Source organism: Kogia breviceps, chromosome 15 (assembly GCF_026419965.1).
Source record: "Kogia breviceps isolate mKogBre1 chromosome 15, mKogBre1 haplotype 1, whole genome shotgun sequence".
NCBI classification, from domain to species: Eukaryota; Metazoa; Chordata; class Mammalia; order Artiodactyla; family Physeteridae; genus Kogia; species Kogia breviceps.
In genome coordinates, this window is record NC_081324.1 from 51,913,772 (window position 1) to 51,926,016 (window position 12,245).

The 12,245-nt window shown below is 44.0% G+C and overlaps 1 long non-coding RNA gene across 1 annotated transcript in view; it reads left to right on the forward strand.

Moving 5' to 3' along the window:
• LOC136792688 (uncharacterized) overlaps positions 1 to 12,245 on the forward strand; it is a 62,335-nt gene that overhangs the window by 39,470 nt on the left and 10,620 nt on the right. Inside the window, exon 3 of the long non-coding RNA XR_010836843.1 lies at positions 9,603 to 9,792. This is a non-coding gene — a long non-coding RNA (uncharacterized lncRNA). The remainder of the gene's footprint in view (positions 1 to 9,602; positions 9,793 to 12,245) is intronic.

Sequence of the window (12,245 nt, forward strand, 5' to 3'; positions counted from 1 at the left end):
GATTTCACAGCATCTTAGGATATAAAAAAGTCTAGCTGCCGCTTTCCAAAAATCTTACTCTTTGAGAAATACCCTGGTAGATATAAAGCCTAGTCAGTAGATTTTATAGGAGAGACACTAAAGCAAATGCAAGAGTATTGCACACTTTACTTTTTAGTGTCTCTAAAACTCTGTTCCACAGAATACCTGGGTTTCCAGAGTCAGACTCGACGGGGAAATGTTACATATGATTCCCTGCTCATGAAAATTCCTAATGCCTGTGAGCATATGCAATGCTTTCTAGATGGATGGATGGACAGATGGATAGATGACTAAATAAAAATCTTTATATCGAAAAGAAAAGAGATAACAAGTGTTGGTGAGGATGTGGAGAAAAGGGAACCCCTGTACACTGTTGGTAAGAATGTAAATTGGTGCAGTGAAAACGGTATGGAGGTTCCTGAAGAAATTTAAAATAGAACTACCATATGACCTGGCAATAATTCCACTTCTGAGTATTTATTGGAAGGAAGTGAAATCACCATCTCAAAAGGTATCTGCACCCCTATGTTCATTGCAACATTATTTACGATATATATGAGATGGAATATTACTCAGCCATAAAAAGGAAAAATCCTGCCATTTGCGACTACACAGATGAACCTTGAGGGCATTATGCTAAGTGAAATAAGACAGAGAAAGAAAAAAACGGTATGATCTCATTTATCTGTGGTATCTAAAAAAACCACACTCAGGGAAATAGGGAGAGGTTGGTAAAAGGGTACAAAAAACGTTGAATAAAATCTGAGGATCTGGGCTTCCCTGGTGGCGCAGTGGTTAAAAATCTGCCTGCCGATTCAGGAGACACAGGTTTGAGCCCTGGTCCGGGAATGTCCCACATGCCGCGGAACAACTAAGCCCTTGCTTAGTTAATAATAATAAATTTTAAAAACTTAGAAACCACACTTATAGAAAGGAAGAACAGGTTGTTGGTTGCCAGGGGCAGGGGATGGAGATGGAGGAAATGGGTGAAGATGGTCAAAGGGGACAAACTTCCAGTTATAAGATGAATAGGTCCTGGGGACGTAATGTACAGCACGGTGATTAGAGTTAACAATACTGTGCTGTATACTTAAAAGTTGCTAAGAGAGTAGATTTTGAAAGTTCTCAACATAAAAAAAATATTGTAACTACGTAAGGTGATGGATGTGTTAACCAACCTTATTGTGGCAATCATTTAGGTGTATACACACATATAAAATCAGTACATTGTACACCTTAAACATGCACAATGTTATATGTCAATTATATCTCAACAAATCTAGAAAAAAATAAACTAAAACCTCTAGCCCCTAGGTGGTTGCACCTGGGTGTGCCCACCTGGACCCTTTAGTTTGCCAATAGTTCACTTTCTGAGCTCTAAGAAACTGCTAGAACAGCCACCTTGGAGACAGCTGATGCTCTTTGATGTTTAACAGTCTGCCAACCTAGGATCTCTCACGTAGTATTAAAAAGCTTGTGTCTGTTTGACACCTGTAAACTAAACAGGTCCAGAAGAGTTAAATAACAAAGTTAACACTGGGGATAAAAGGCATTTGCCTGAAAGGTTACATTTTAGAAACCTCTTGCAATAAACCCTCTCTGAGGGAGACGAGATCCTTTTAAAAAGCAGAACTCCAGTGACCACTACAATTTCTAGCACATACCCGGAACATGTTTGTTGAAGGGATACATGGAAGAATCAATGCATTTCAAACCATCTCTCTGAGGCTGAATTTGCAGACACATGTGCCAAGCATCAGATCAGTCACTTTTCCAGCTGTTCTCATGCTCACCAGCTACGGGATGATGGTGCCACCAGCAACTTGAAGAAATAGTCTGAGAGATAGGCGTATAGGCTTCCCATTTTTATTAACGTCTGCTTGTTCCCACAACCTTATGATGTTCAGAAACTGACCTTCTAAACTTCTGGCCTGGTCGATTTCAAGGAATGCAGTAAAATCACTGAGTTCCACTCCAGGCTTAATCCAGACGCCCTGGAAGACCAGAGTCATGAACCTCTGATCGTGGAACATAGATCTTCTAAACGGTTCTCTCTGCTACTGATTTGCTAAACTTTCAAACAAATAATATCCGCAAAATGGATCTGAACCCAGGCCTTCACTTCCCAGGTTCAAAAAGTGATTGAGCAAAAGAAGCCAGTGAAATGAAGAAAAACAAAGTGGAGAGGTGACATGACGTAAATGTCAGGCTCAGCCTCTCAGTGGCTCACAGAACTTCCAGACAACAGTCACCCAGCTCTCTGTGCAGGGCCCGGTCACCCTGCTGGCGCCTGCGCTGTACTATGCTCGGAAAGGCAGGCAGAGGAGGGGCCAAGACCCTCACTCTGGATGCTGCACATACAGCACCCACACCCATCCCTCCCCTGGTCCACTTCCCACTTAAAATAACTTGTTCTGGGGCTTCCCTGGTGGCGCAGTGGTTGAGAGTCCGCCTGCCGATGCAGGGGACACGGGTTCGTGCCCCGGTCTGGGAAGATCCCACATGCCGTGGAGCGGCTAGGCCCGTGAGCCATGGCCGCTGAGCCTGCGCGTCCGGAGCCTGTGCTCCGCAACGGGAGAGGCCACAGCAGTGAGAGGCCCGCAAATCGCAAAAAAAAAAAAAAAAAAAAAAAAAAAAAAAACTTGTTCTGCACACCATTGTGAATGTACTTAATGCCGCAGATCCATATGCTAAAAAGTGGTTAAGATGGTAAATTTTATGTTATGTATATGTTACCACAATTTTTTTTAAATGAAAAAAGAAATGTACTCATTACCAGTGGAAGAGCAAACCTAGCATTGATAATATGTGTGAGGACAAGTTAGCCTTTATAATAGGAATAATAGTTAACACTTATTGACTAGGGGACTCACTTAAACACAATCCATCCACCTAATAACCATATGTGGTAGAGACTAATATTACTGCCATTTCATAAATGAGGAAACTGAGGCACAGAGAGGTGAAGTCACTTGCCCAAAGTCACACAGTAGTGATATTGGATGTACCAAGAGACCCTAAGGACAAGATGAGCAATTTATGTAATTCAATTAAAATGCAATTTAAACACTTATGCTTCTCTATTAGCAGAGGGCAAAAATGTTCACCCCTGGTAGGGCCACAGTTTACTGGAGATCAAATCAGCGTTATCACGGCAGCTCTGCAGCATTTCTGGAGCAGTTATAGCATTCCAGAAACACCTTAGAAGTGACAACTCTCCTTCAACCCACACGTCAGAACACTTCTGTTTAAATGCCTCATGTGGGCTTCACGTGGTGTATAATGGGTTCTTTAGCTGACCGGGTTTTCCTTTCCTCCCCTCTTCCAATTCTGTTTCCTAAAAATACCCGAGGCTGTCATTTCTGGGCCTCCTGTATTGACCATTTCACCAATACAAAGTCCAATGGGGTCTCTGGTATTTTAACAACACAAGAATGATACCCATGAGACAGACAGAAAGACTGTAAGAAGAGACAGTGGGAGCAAATCATGGGATACTCACAAAGACAAAAAAGGATGAGATTACACTAGAAGTTACCTTCACTTTCCATGTCAGAGAGACAGCACACTAGACAAATACACAACACTGCGTTCAAACTCTGACTTAACAAGTGAGCGCCTGAATCCCTTACCTTCTTCTGCCTCACTGCTGCCCACTTCTATAAGTGGAAGCAGACCTATATCTACTTCACGAGTTGTTATAAGAATAAAGAGAAAATGTATATTAAAATGCTTGTTGAGCTATAGAACAATATGTAAATAGAATGCAACTTAATTAAACATAACAGCAAATTCATAAGCACCAACACATTTCAAATACAGAAACAGATTCTGCATTAGAAAGAACCCTTTTGTAGAAGCATCCAACTCAGCCAAGTTGTTGTAAAACCTGAAGTGAAGGGCCCTTACCAGATAGGGATTTGATTTCTCTCCTACTTGATGTAATTTCTGTTCACCTCATGAAAGACCTTAGCTAAAATTATCTAGGAAGGTTAAGTATATATCACTAATATCTTAGGATAAAGTCAAAAAGGATAACAGAGAATGGATGTCAACAGAGGATGGATGGTCCCGCTGGCTTGATCCAACGAGGGATTTTTATACCTGCAAAAATCCTCTCTCAAGTTCACCCTCCGTTCTGAAACTTCAAGTATTAAAATATAGAAACTGTCAAGGAGTTCCAGTCTCACCGTTCAATGTCATTGAAGGATTATCCCAAAGCTATTTGCCTGTCATTCCCCTGAATTCAACTTGGCGGAACTCAACATGCTCCATGGATCTATATCTGAGTGGCCAGCACCCCATCCGAGCACCTTCTCGAGTGACAATATCCCCCAGTAGCAGAAGCCCCAGACATCGCGTTTTCTGAAAACACAGATGACAGCTCAGAACTGCCCCCTTCCTGTGAAGCCCCATTCATTTCTAGCACAGGTCCAACCTCGCTGAACATTTCTGCACATCTTCCGACCACTGACACCTTATAACGACAACATTCCCTGCTGGCCAGGTGCCAGCAGGGCTCTCTGTCCTCCATGGTGCATGTAGAGGCAAGGCCCTTGCCTTGAGGGCTCGTGATGTAAGTGGGATAGGAAATAATACTGAGCTAAGACATCAGATCCAGAGACTGATACAATTCAAATGTATGTTGTTCCCCTACCCTCGCCATCCCTCCGAGAACAGATCTTCAGAAAGGAGCCAGGAGCGAAAAGATGATCAGGCAGACGAGACCCTTCCGGGGATGGGGAGACGGATGTTTGCAAGGAGTCCAAGAGGCAGATTTGGGTTGAGGAACGACAATGAGAGAGGGAGTAGGAGAGAATGAAGGCAGAAGCATGAGCAGGAACCTAGCACAGGTATTTTAGAGCGACTGAAAAAGCACTTCTAAGAGCAGCCTCGTGAGACGGTTTGAAAGCATTGAGCATCTCCCTCCAGTGCGGACAGAAGCAGAAGAGTGTCGCCATCTGCCCAGCTGCCTTGTTTTCAGTTGTCACTGCCGGTATTTCCTTAAGAAAGAAAACAAAGAATCTACACACCAAAATGCTGCTGACCAGCTCAGTAACAGAAAATCTAGAATCAAAATGTTCATCAAAGGAATTGGCTAGTACATTCAAAGTGTCGACGTGATAAATATGGCGCAGGCACTGGAAATTATCATGATGAAGGAAACGCATATGTCCGATATCGTATTAAGAGAGAAAAGTACAGTAGTAAATGGTTCTGTTACAGTGAGGTTGCCACAATACCAAATGCCCCGTGTGGACAAAGACTAAATGCTACAATCCCATTAGGATGGGAGTGTTATGAGTTTTTTCATTTTTTTCAAACTTTCTTAGCATTCTTTTTACATCCATCTTTTCAGTTTTAAAAGTCTTGAATGCTATGGTGGTTTCATGAGTGGAGGCATCCTTCCAGTATTAATCCAAGTAGCTCAGAAGGGAAGACAACAGGAGGAGGAGTCGGTCTTCTTTTTAAACACCCACCTATAACCTCCACTGCTTTAATTCGGTAGAGGGGTGCTAATTAGTAATTTCTCACATTTGCTAATGAATAAGCCACCTCCGGGAAAACTGGTCCGAGGTGTGGAACACGGGTCACCAGGGGGCCCAGCTGAGTTACTGGCTTGGAATGGAAGCTGTAAATTCGAAGACGCTAAACAGCCACCTGGACCATTTGCCTCAAATCCTGATAATCGGGCTTCCCTGAGGGCCTCGTGGTTTCACCCAGTTTCCTCTCTGTTCAGATGAGACCTTAGCTTGGCATCCCTGAGTCCCGCCTAAACATTTCACTCAGCCTTGTTTTGCTGGGTAGTTTGTTTCTTAAAACTTAGCTCCGTGGATAAAAATGAGGCTTATTTCAGCGCTTGGCAACAAGAGCATAGACAAATGAAAAAAAAAAAGTGCTTTTAAAGAATTGCTTTGTTTATATTGTTTTCCACCCTGATCCTAAATCTCTTTGAAAGTTCTATCTTTGGAAAAATCCCGCAAATGCAAGCACACACAGGGTTAATTTTCTCCCTCGATGGCTAACCAGTAAAGCGTCACCTGTTTTGCTGACCTAGTTAGTATTTAAGCAGCATAAGTGGGACCCCAGGGCTTAGAAGACCAGAAACCTTGGGAGGCCAGAGGAAGAGTCCTGGGAACCGTGGTTCATGTCGTCCACGTCGCCCACGTCACCCACGTCGCCCACGTCACCCACGTCACCCACGTCGCCCACGTCACCCACGTCGCCCATCGGCATGCAGCTGGGGTAGTCGTTTCCCTCGCTGGATGCCTGCTTCTTCTTTATCTGCAGGACAAGCACCAGCCACCCTGATGCTATCATTCACCCCTCCGTTTACCAGACACTGTCGTGAGAATCAAATGAGATACAGGAATAAAACGTTTTATACATATGTTAGTAATATTATTAAATAAACCAAAACACTGAGCAAAACTCATAAAAGGGCGTGTTTCAGGCATATTAACTGCCCCAGGAATTGACGGTAAGGGCGCAGCATGGGAACTGGGCTGGAATGTCTATAAACTAAGGTCCGGGCTGCCTGGTGTTAGCAGAGCCCTTGAAAGAGCTACCACAGGTCACAACCATCCATTGAAGAACAAAGAGGAAACGCAGCCCGGAACAGTGGAGAGGAGCCGAGGCCCGCGCCCGGCACTTGTGGGCGGGCGGGAGCCCACGGCCAGAGCCCCAGGCCTCATTACCGTCCGCACGGCCCCCTCCCACCAACTCCAAGCCCGGGCTGCTCACCGTCAGCGGTGCGGGCCCTGAGTCACCCACATGTCAACACCCTGGGTTTCCCTTGGATCCTCTCCCACTGGTGTTGCCAGATGATGAGATCATGGCACTTGACAAAATCCTCTCTTTCAAAAGCACCTTTTATCCAAATGGATAAAAAAAGAATTTAATAGGCTTTATCTTACTGGCTGCCCCATCTTTGGCAAAGTTCAGGGCTCACATAGTCAATTGTAGTTGTTGTTTTTAACATATATCTTTAGAGCAGTTTTGGGCAAAATTGAGTGGAAAGTACAGAAAATTCCCACGTACCCCCGTCCCCATACACGCGCAGTCCCCCACTGCAGATGTCTGCACCCGGGTGTCACATCAATAACAACCCCTGAACCCCTTCGTCACCACAGCCCAAAGCTGACATTAGGTTCACTCCTGGTGTTGTGCATTCTGTGACAGATTCTGTTTTCAAGGAAGGAAGCCTGCAAAAGGGGATAGGAAATTTACAAAGCAGTCAGTAAGCAGGGACTCCGCTCTCCACAACCAGAACACCCCTCTGTCATTCTTAGCGTGATGCTTTTCTTCTTCAACCATCAAGCCAGGAAACACTTGATGTTTATTAACATGTGGGACAAGTTGGGGGTTTTTTTAAGTCATTTAAACCAGTGCTCCTCAAAGTTTCATGTGAATATGTATCCCCTGAGAATCTTATTAAATCCAGATTTTGCTTGAATAGGTCTCAGGGGTGCACCAAGATGCTTCCACACGTCCCTAGGTGACACCCATCCTGCCAGACCACACCTTGAGAAGCAAAACTCTGGCTTCAAGCTGTGTTTGCAGGGCCGGGAGCTTTCCAGCTAAGTGGGTTTGGGTTAAAATCATAGCTCAGCTCTGAAGGGAAAGGAAGAGAAGGGAAGGGAAGGGAGAAAAAAAGAAATTGTAATTTGGGGTGTTATCAACTTCATACTTTATTGAGAAAGAACTGTTTTCTACAGTTACTATTCACTATTATCATTATCCCATAAAAGGAAAGAATATATTAATGCTAAAAAAAAGTAGAATGGACATAATCCTAGAATAAAGGGCATTCTTAAAATTTTTAGGTTTATGAAAAACTCAATGGTATCTCCTTATTTTTCTCATTTTATTGCAAACCAGCAATCAGAAGTGATCACTGGTTCTTAATCTACTTTGAGTCACAAGTGCCTTTGAAAATCTGATGAATGAACCTTTCCCCAGAAAAATGCACATAACTATATTCATAAAAAATTTCACATCACCTGCTCTTAGCTGATAATTTAGCCTCTACCTGACTCACTAATGACTTTATCCTCCGGTCATCACTAATGGCTCTGAGGTCCTCTGTAAGCTGTAGTAGACTCAGGACAAGGTCCCACACTCAAGCCCTGAGGCTCTCAGGACTAGCCTTCTGCACAATGGCACACATTTTGATGAGAGGAATAACAAAGATGGAGCTTCTTATCCTTTTGCCTGGATCCTGCCCATCAATGATACTGCCAAACCCAAAAAGATCTCCCCAGAAAAGTCCCAAGCCCAGAAGTTCATCTGAGTCCAGGACCAAAAAGCTCCACCTGGTAGTGTAAGGTCTTTGGAATCTGGGAAGTAGACCAGGGAGAGGGAGGGTCACTCCGAAACAAGATCAAGGAACACAGATTTAGGTCCATCTGGGTCTCACATCCAGATCATTCTCAAAGTCCTATGGAAGAGGCAGCAAAAGGTAAGAGAGCTAAAAGTCGGTCCAAATTCAGCCCAGCAGTCAAGGGTGTAGGAATGGGGTGAGGAGTACCTAAAAATCCTAGAAACCATGTCTGGTGACACCTAGAAAATGAGGGATTGGCAGGTACACTCATAAAGTGATGTGTGTGGGTGACATCATCACTGCTTTTGAATGATGAGCAATGGAAGATGCTTCTTGGCCTTGAGTGGCAGGTAGACATCAGTGCTGCTCAGAATGGCCTCTCAGCCACCTGTCTGAAGACGACCTAACCTACCTGCACCATCCAAACACCCAGCTTGTAGTTCCCAAGGTCACCCATGCAGAACGGATGAAACCATTTACAACATCCCTCTGGAAAAGGCCAGACAAGAAAGAAGAGAATTCTTGGTTGCAAGCCTCAATTCTGCATATTAATGAGAGGAAAATCGTATTTGCCACTTACCCTTCCATCCCTCTTCCTTGAAAGGCCCTAAAATGTCAAGTCCCTCATCTATGCTGCCAAGGGGGGTATTGCTGCTTCCTCAAGTCTGTAAGGGTTCCTTGCTCCAACATCACAGAACTTAGGAAGGATCGGGTAGCTAAATGGATGTTATTCTTGGAAATAGGTCTCCCTATATGGGTTATCAACCCAGTTTTTTGCAGACAGAAATTGGGGGAAACCCTTAATAGTGACAGGGGTCAGAGAGAGGTTAATGAATAGGTTTGGAGAAGTAGGGAATCTTTCAAGCCACTAAAACCAACTCTTACCTGGAGAATATCAAAAGAGGTGATAATCTGACATATTGAAATGTAAATGTCTGGTGGATTCAGACATCTGGCAGTGGGTTAAGTTAGCCACAGGTAACTGAAAACTGCCCCTCTGCCCCACAAGGGGTTCAAAAATACTGGTAATGCTCTATTTCTTAAGCTGGGTGGTGAGTACCTGGGTATCTCATTATTTTTATAATTATTCTTTAAGCTGATTATATGCAACATATATGCTCTTTTGATTGTATATTTCATTAGAATTAAAAATTTCATCTAAACAGTCTTCTCTGTATCCATTGTCCTCTCTACCTGAAGTTAGCTGAATGCCAATTACTAGACCAGATTTGAGAGAGTATCTTTTCTGTGTCTTTAGGTCTCTCCCTCTGTACTTCTTTCCTTTGTTTGGCTTCCTGTTTCCTGACCCTGCTGGAATGTGAGCAGTGAACCTTCAAGAATTTGTGAACAGGACTTGGGCCAGTCCCAGCCTTTGTGTGTTCAGGACAGAGGCTGGGCAACCGGGACCCCTGCCCTGCCCTCCATGCCCAAAGGGAGAGACAGACCAGGTGAGCAGAATGGAGGGCTCCCTCCTGGGGACCCGCCTACCAGGGCCTCCACCCAGGTGAGAGTCAAGAAGCTGTCGGACAGGTGACAAACTACATGGGGGGTAACATGGGGCACGGGCTCTACAGAAACACCCACTCAAGGCCTCTTTAGTGCTCTTTTTCTCTCTTTTCTCACCATATAAATGTCAGCCATCCACTGTAGGGAAAGATCCAGAGTCTGGTGAAGGAGGAGCTTGCCTTTCCACTTTGGAAAAGAAGAGAAAGAACCCAAAACCCTTAGCCCTTGGTTACAGTCAGCTCTGTTGGAAACGTCTTCAATTACTCCACGTAAAATTGGACTTGAGGGCTTCCCTGGTGGCGCAGTGGTTGAGAGTCCGTCTGCCGATGCAGGGGACACGGGTTCGTGCTCCGGTCCGGGAAGATCCCACATGTCGCGGAGCGGCTGGGCCCGTGAGCCACAACTACTGAGCCTGCACGTCTAGAGCCTGTGCTCCGCAGCAAGAGAGGCCGCGACAGTGAGAGGCCCGCACACCGTGATGAAGAGTGGCCCCCGCTCGCTGCGATTGGAGAAAGCCCTCGCACAGAAACGAAGACCCAAAACAGCCAAAAATAAATTAATTAATTGATTTTTTTAAAAAAACCTTTCCTTTAAAAAAAAAAATTGGACTTGAGACTGGTGGCTGGTTAGTAACCAACCTGAAGAAGATGTGGATCTAAGGGCACACGTGACACCAAGTCCGTACTGCAGCTATCTGTGGAGTGTCCATTACAATCACATTTAATGAGGTGACTTCTGTTTGGGGTTTTTTGTTTTTTGTTTTTGTCCGGCCGCGCGGCTTGTGGGATCTTAGTTCCCCAACCAGGAATCGAACCCAGGCCTCCTACAGTGGAAGCGCGGGGTCCTAACCACGAGACCGTCAGGGAAGTCCCCATTACAATTACATTTAGAATGCAGTGATGGGAACCCCAGCCACAATCAAAGGAAAGAATAACTGAGAACCTATCTTCTCTGAAGAGCAGAAAGGTTGAAAGAAAGTGATTGATGGTAACTAACAATAATTTAGGGCTTGAATGAAACCAGGTGGAGAGAGAGAGTGAGCTCATCCTGGTCCAGCACAAATGATGCTGTAAAAAGGGTTGTAAGCCCTTGTGTTCAGCCTGCCCGAGGGCAGTGCGGGCTGGCCTCAGTGCGCCAGCGCCACGGCACTTTCCAGGCAAGTCAGGACTTTTCTCCAGTACCCATAGAGTCCTGTTTTTAGTTAGTTAGTTAGTTAGAACACTATTTACCATTATTTGTTTCACTGATGGTACTCTAAGTCTTTTGATGTAAATTTTTTTTTTTTTTTGCCAATGATTAGTTTTGTTTTCTTTTTAACTTTTTATTTTATATTGGAGTATAGCCGATGAACAATGTTGTGATAATTTCAGGTACACAGCAAAGGGACTCAGCCGTACATACACATGTATCCATTATCCCCCATAAAGTTGTATTTTAAGTAATTTTTTTTTCAATATATGAACCTTTTGAGGCTTTGGGGAGAGAGTGACACAGATTAAAAGCCAGGATTAACTAACTCAGAGATGTTGACTCCAACCCTGGGATGGCAATCTCCACTCTGATGCTTCCCAAAATTTTTCTCAACTGAAGGTTTTATTTTTAATTACTTACATTGATAAGGTACTTGAGAAAGAAAACAGTATTTCTTGTAATGATTCATCACTTCTTCCTAGAATGGAAGAACGGCCAATTCCTAGAAGACAGACCATCTGTTGTAAAAGAAAAGCAACATGACTTAACCCTCCTTTTTCACATTTGACAAGCTCAGAGGTGACCACATCCTGATGTGGGGTTCTTTTTTTTTTTTTTTTTTTTTTTTTAAGAGAAGGCAGACATTGACATCTCTGAAAGTGAGCATCTTGCCTCAGACCTACTAGTGGCACTGCAGGGTTCCAGAACATCAGAAAAAAATCCAAGGGAAGAGAAAGGAACTCACTTGTATTTCAAGTTTACTCTGTGCCAAGTGTTATGCTTGGCAGTTCACACACAGCATTTCATTTAATTTCATGACAGCCCTGTCGTGACATCCCATTACTCCCATTTTATAGGTGAGTAAACTGAGGCTTAGGGAAGTTAAATTCTATGACCAAGTTCACACAGCTGGTAAGTGGAAAAGCTTAGGTTTAAGTCCAGTTCAGTCTTCTTCCAAAGCCTTGGTTCTTTCCAATATACTTTACAGATTGCTAAACTTCATGAAAATGAATGCAGAGGGTGTGTCTACCTAGAATTACCCTGGAGTCTACCTATTCCTTACCCTGGAGCTTCCACTATGAACACGTTTTTTTAATGAGACATACTTTAAAAAAAATATTTTTAATCCAAAAATTACCTATGGGGACTTCCCTGGTGGTGCAGTGGTTAAGAATCCACCTGCCAATGCAGGGGACACGGGTTC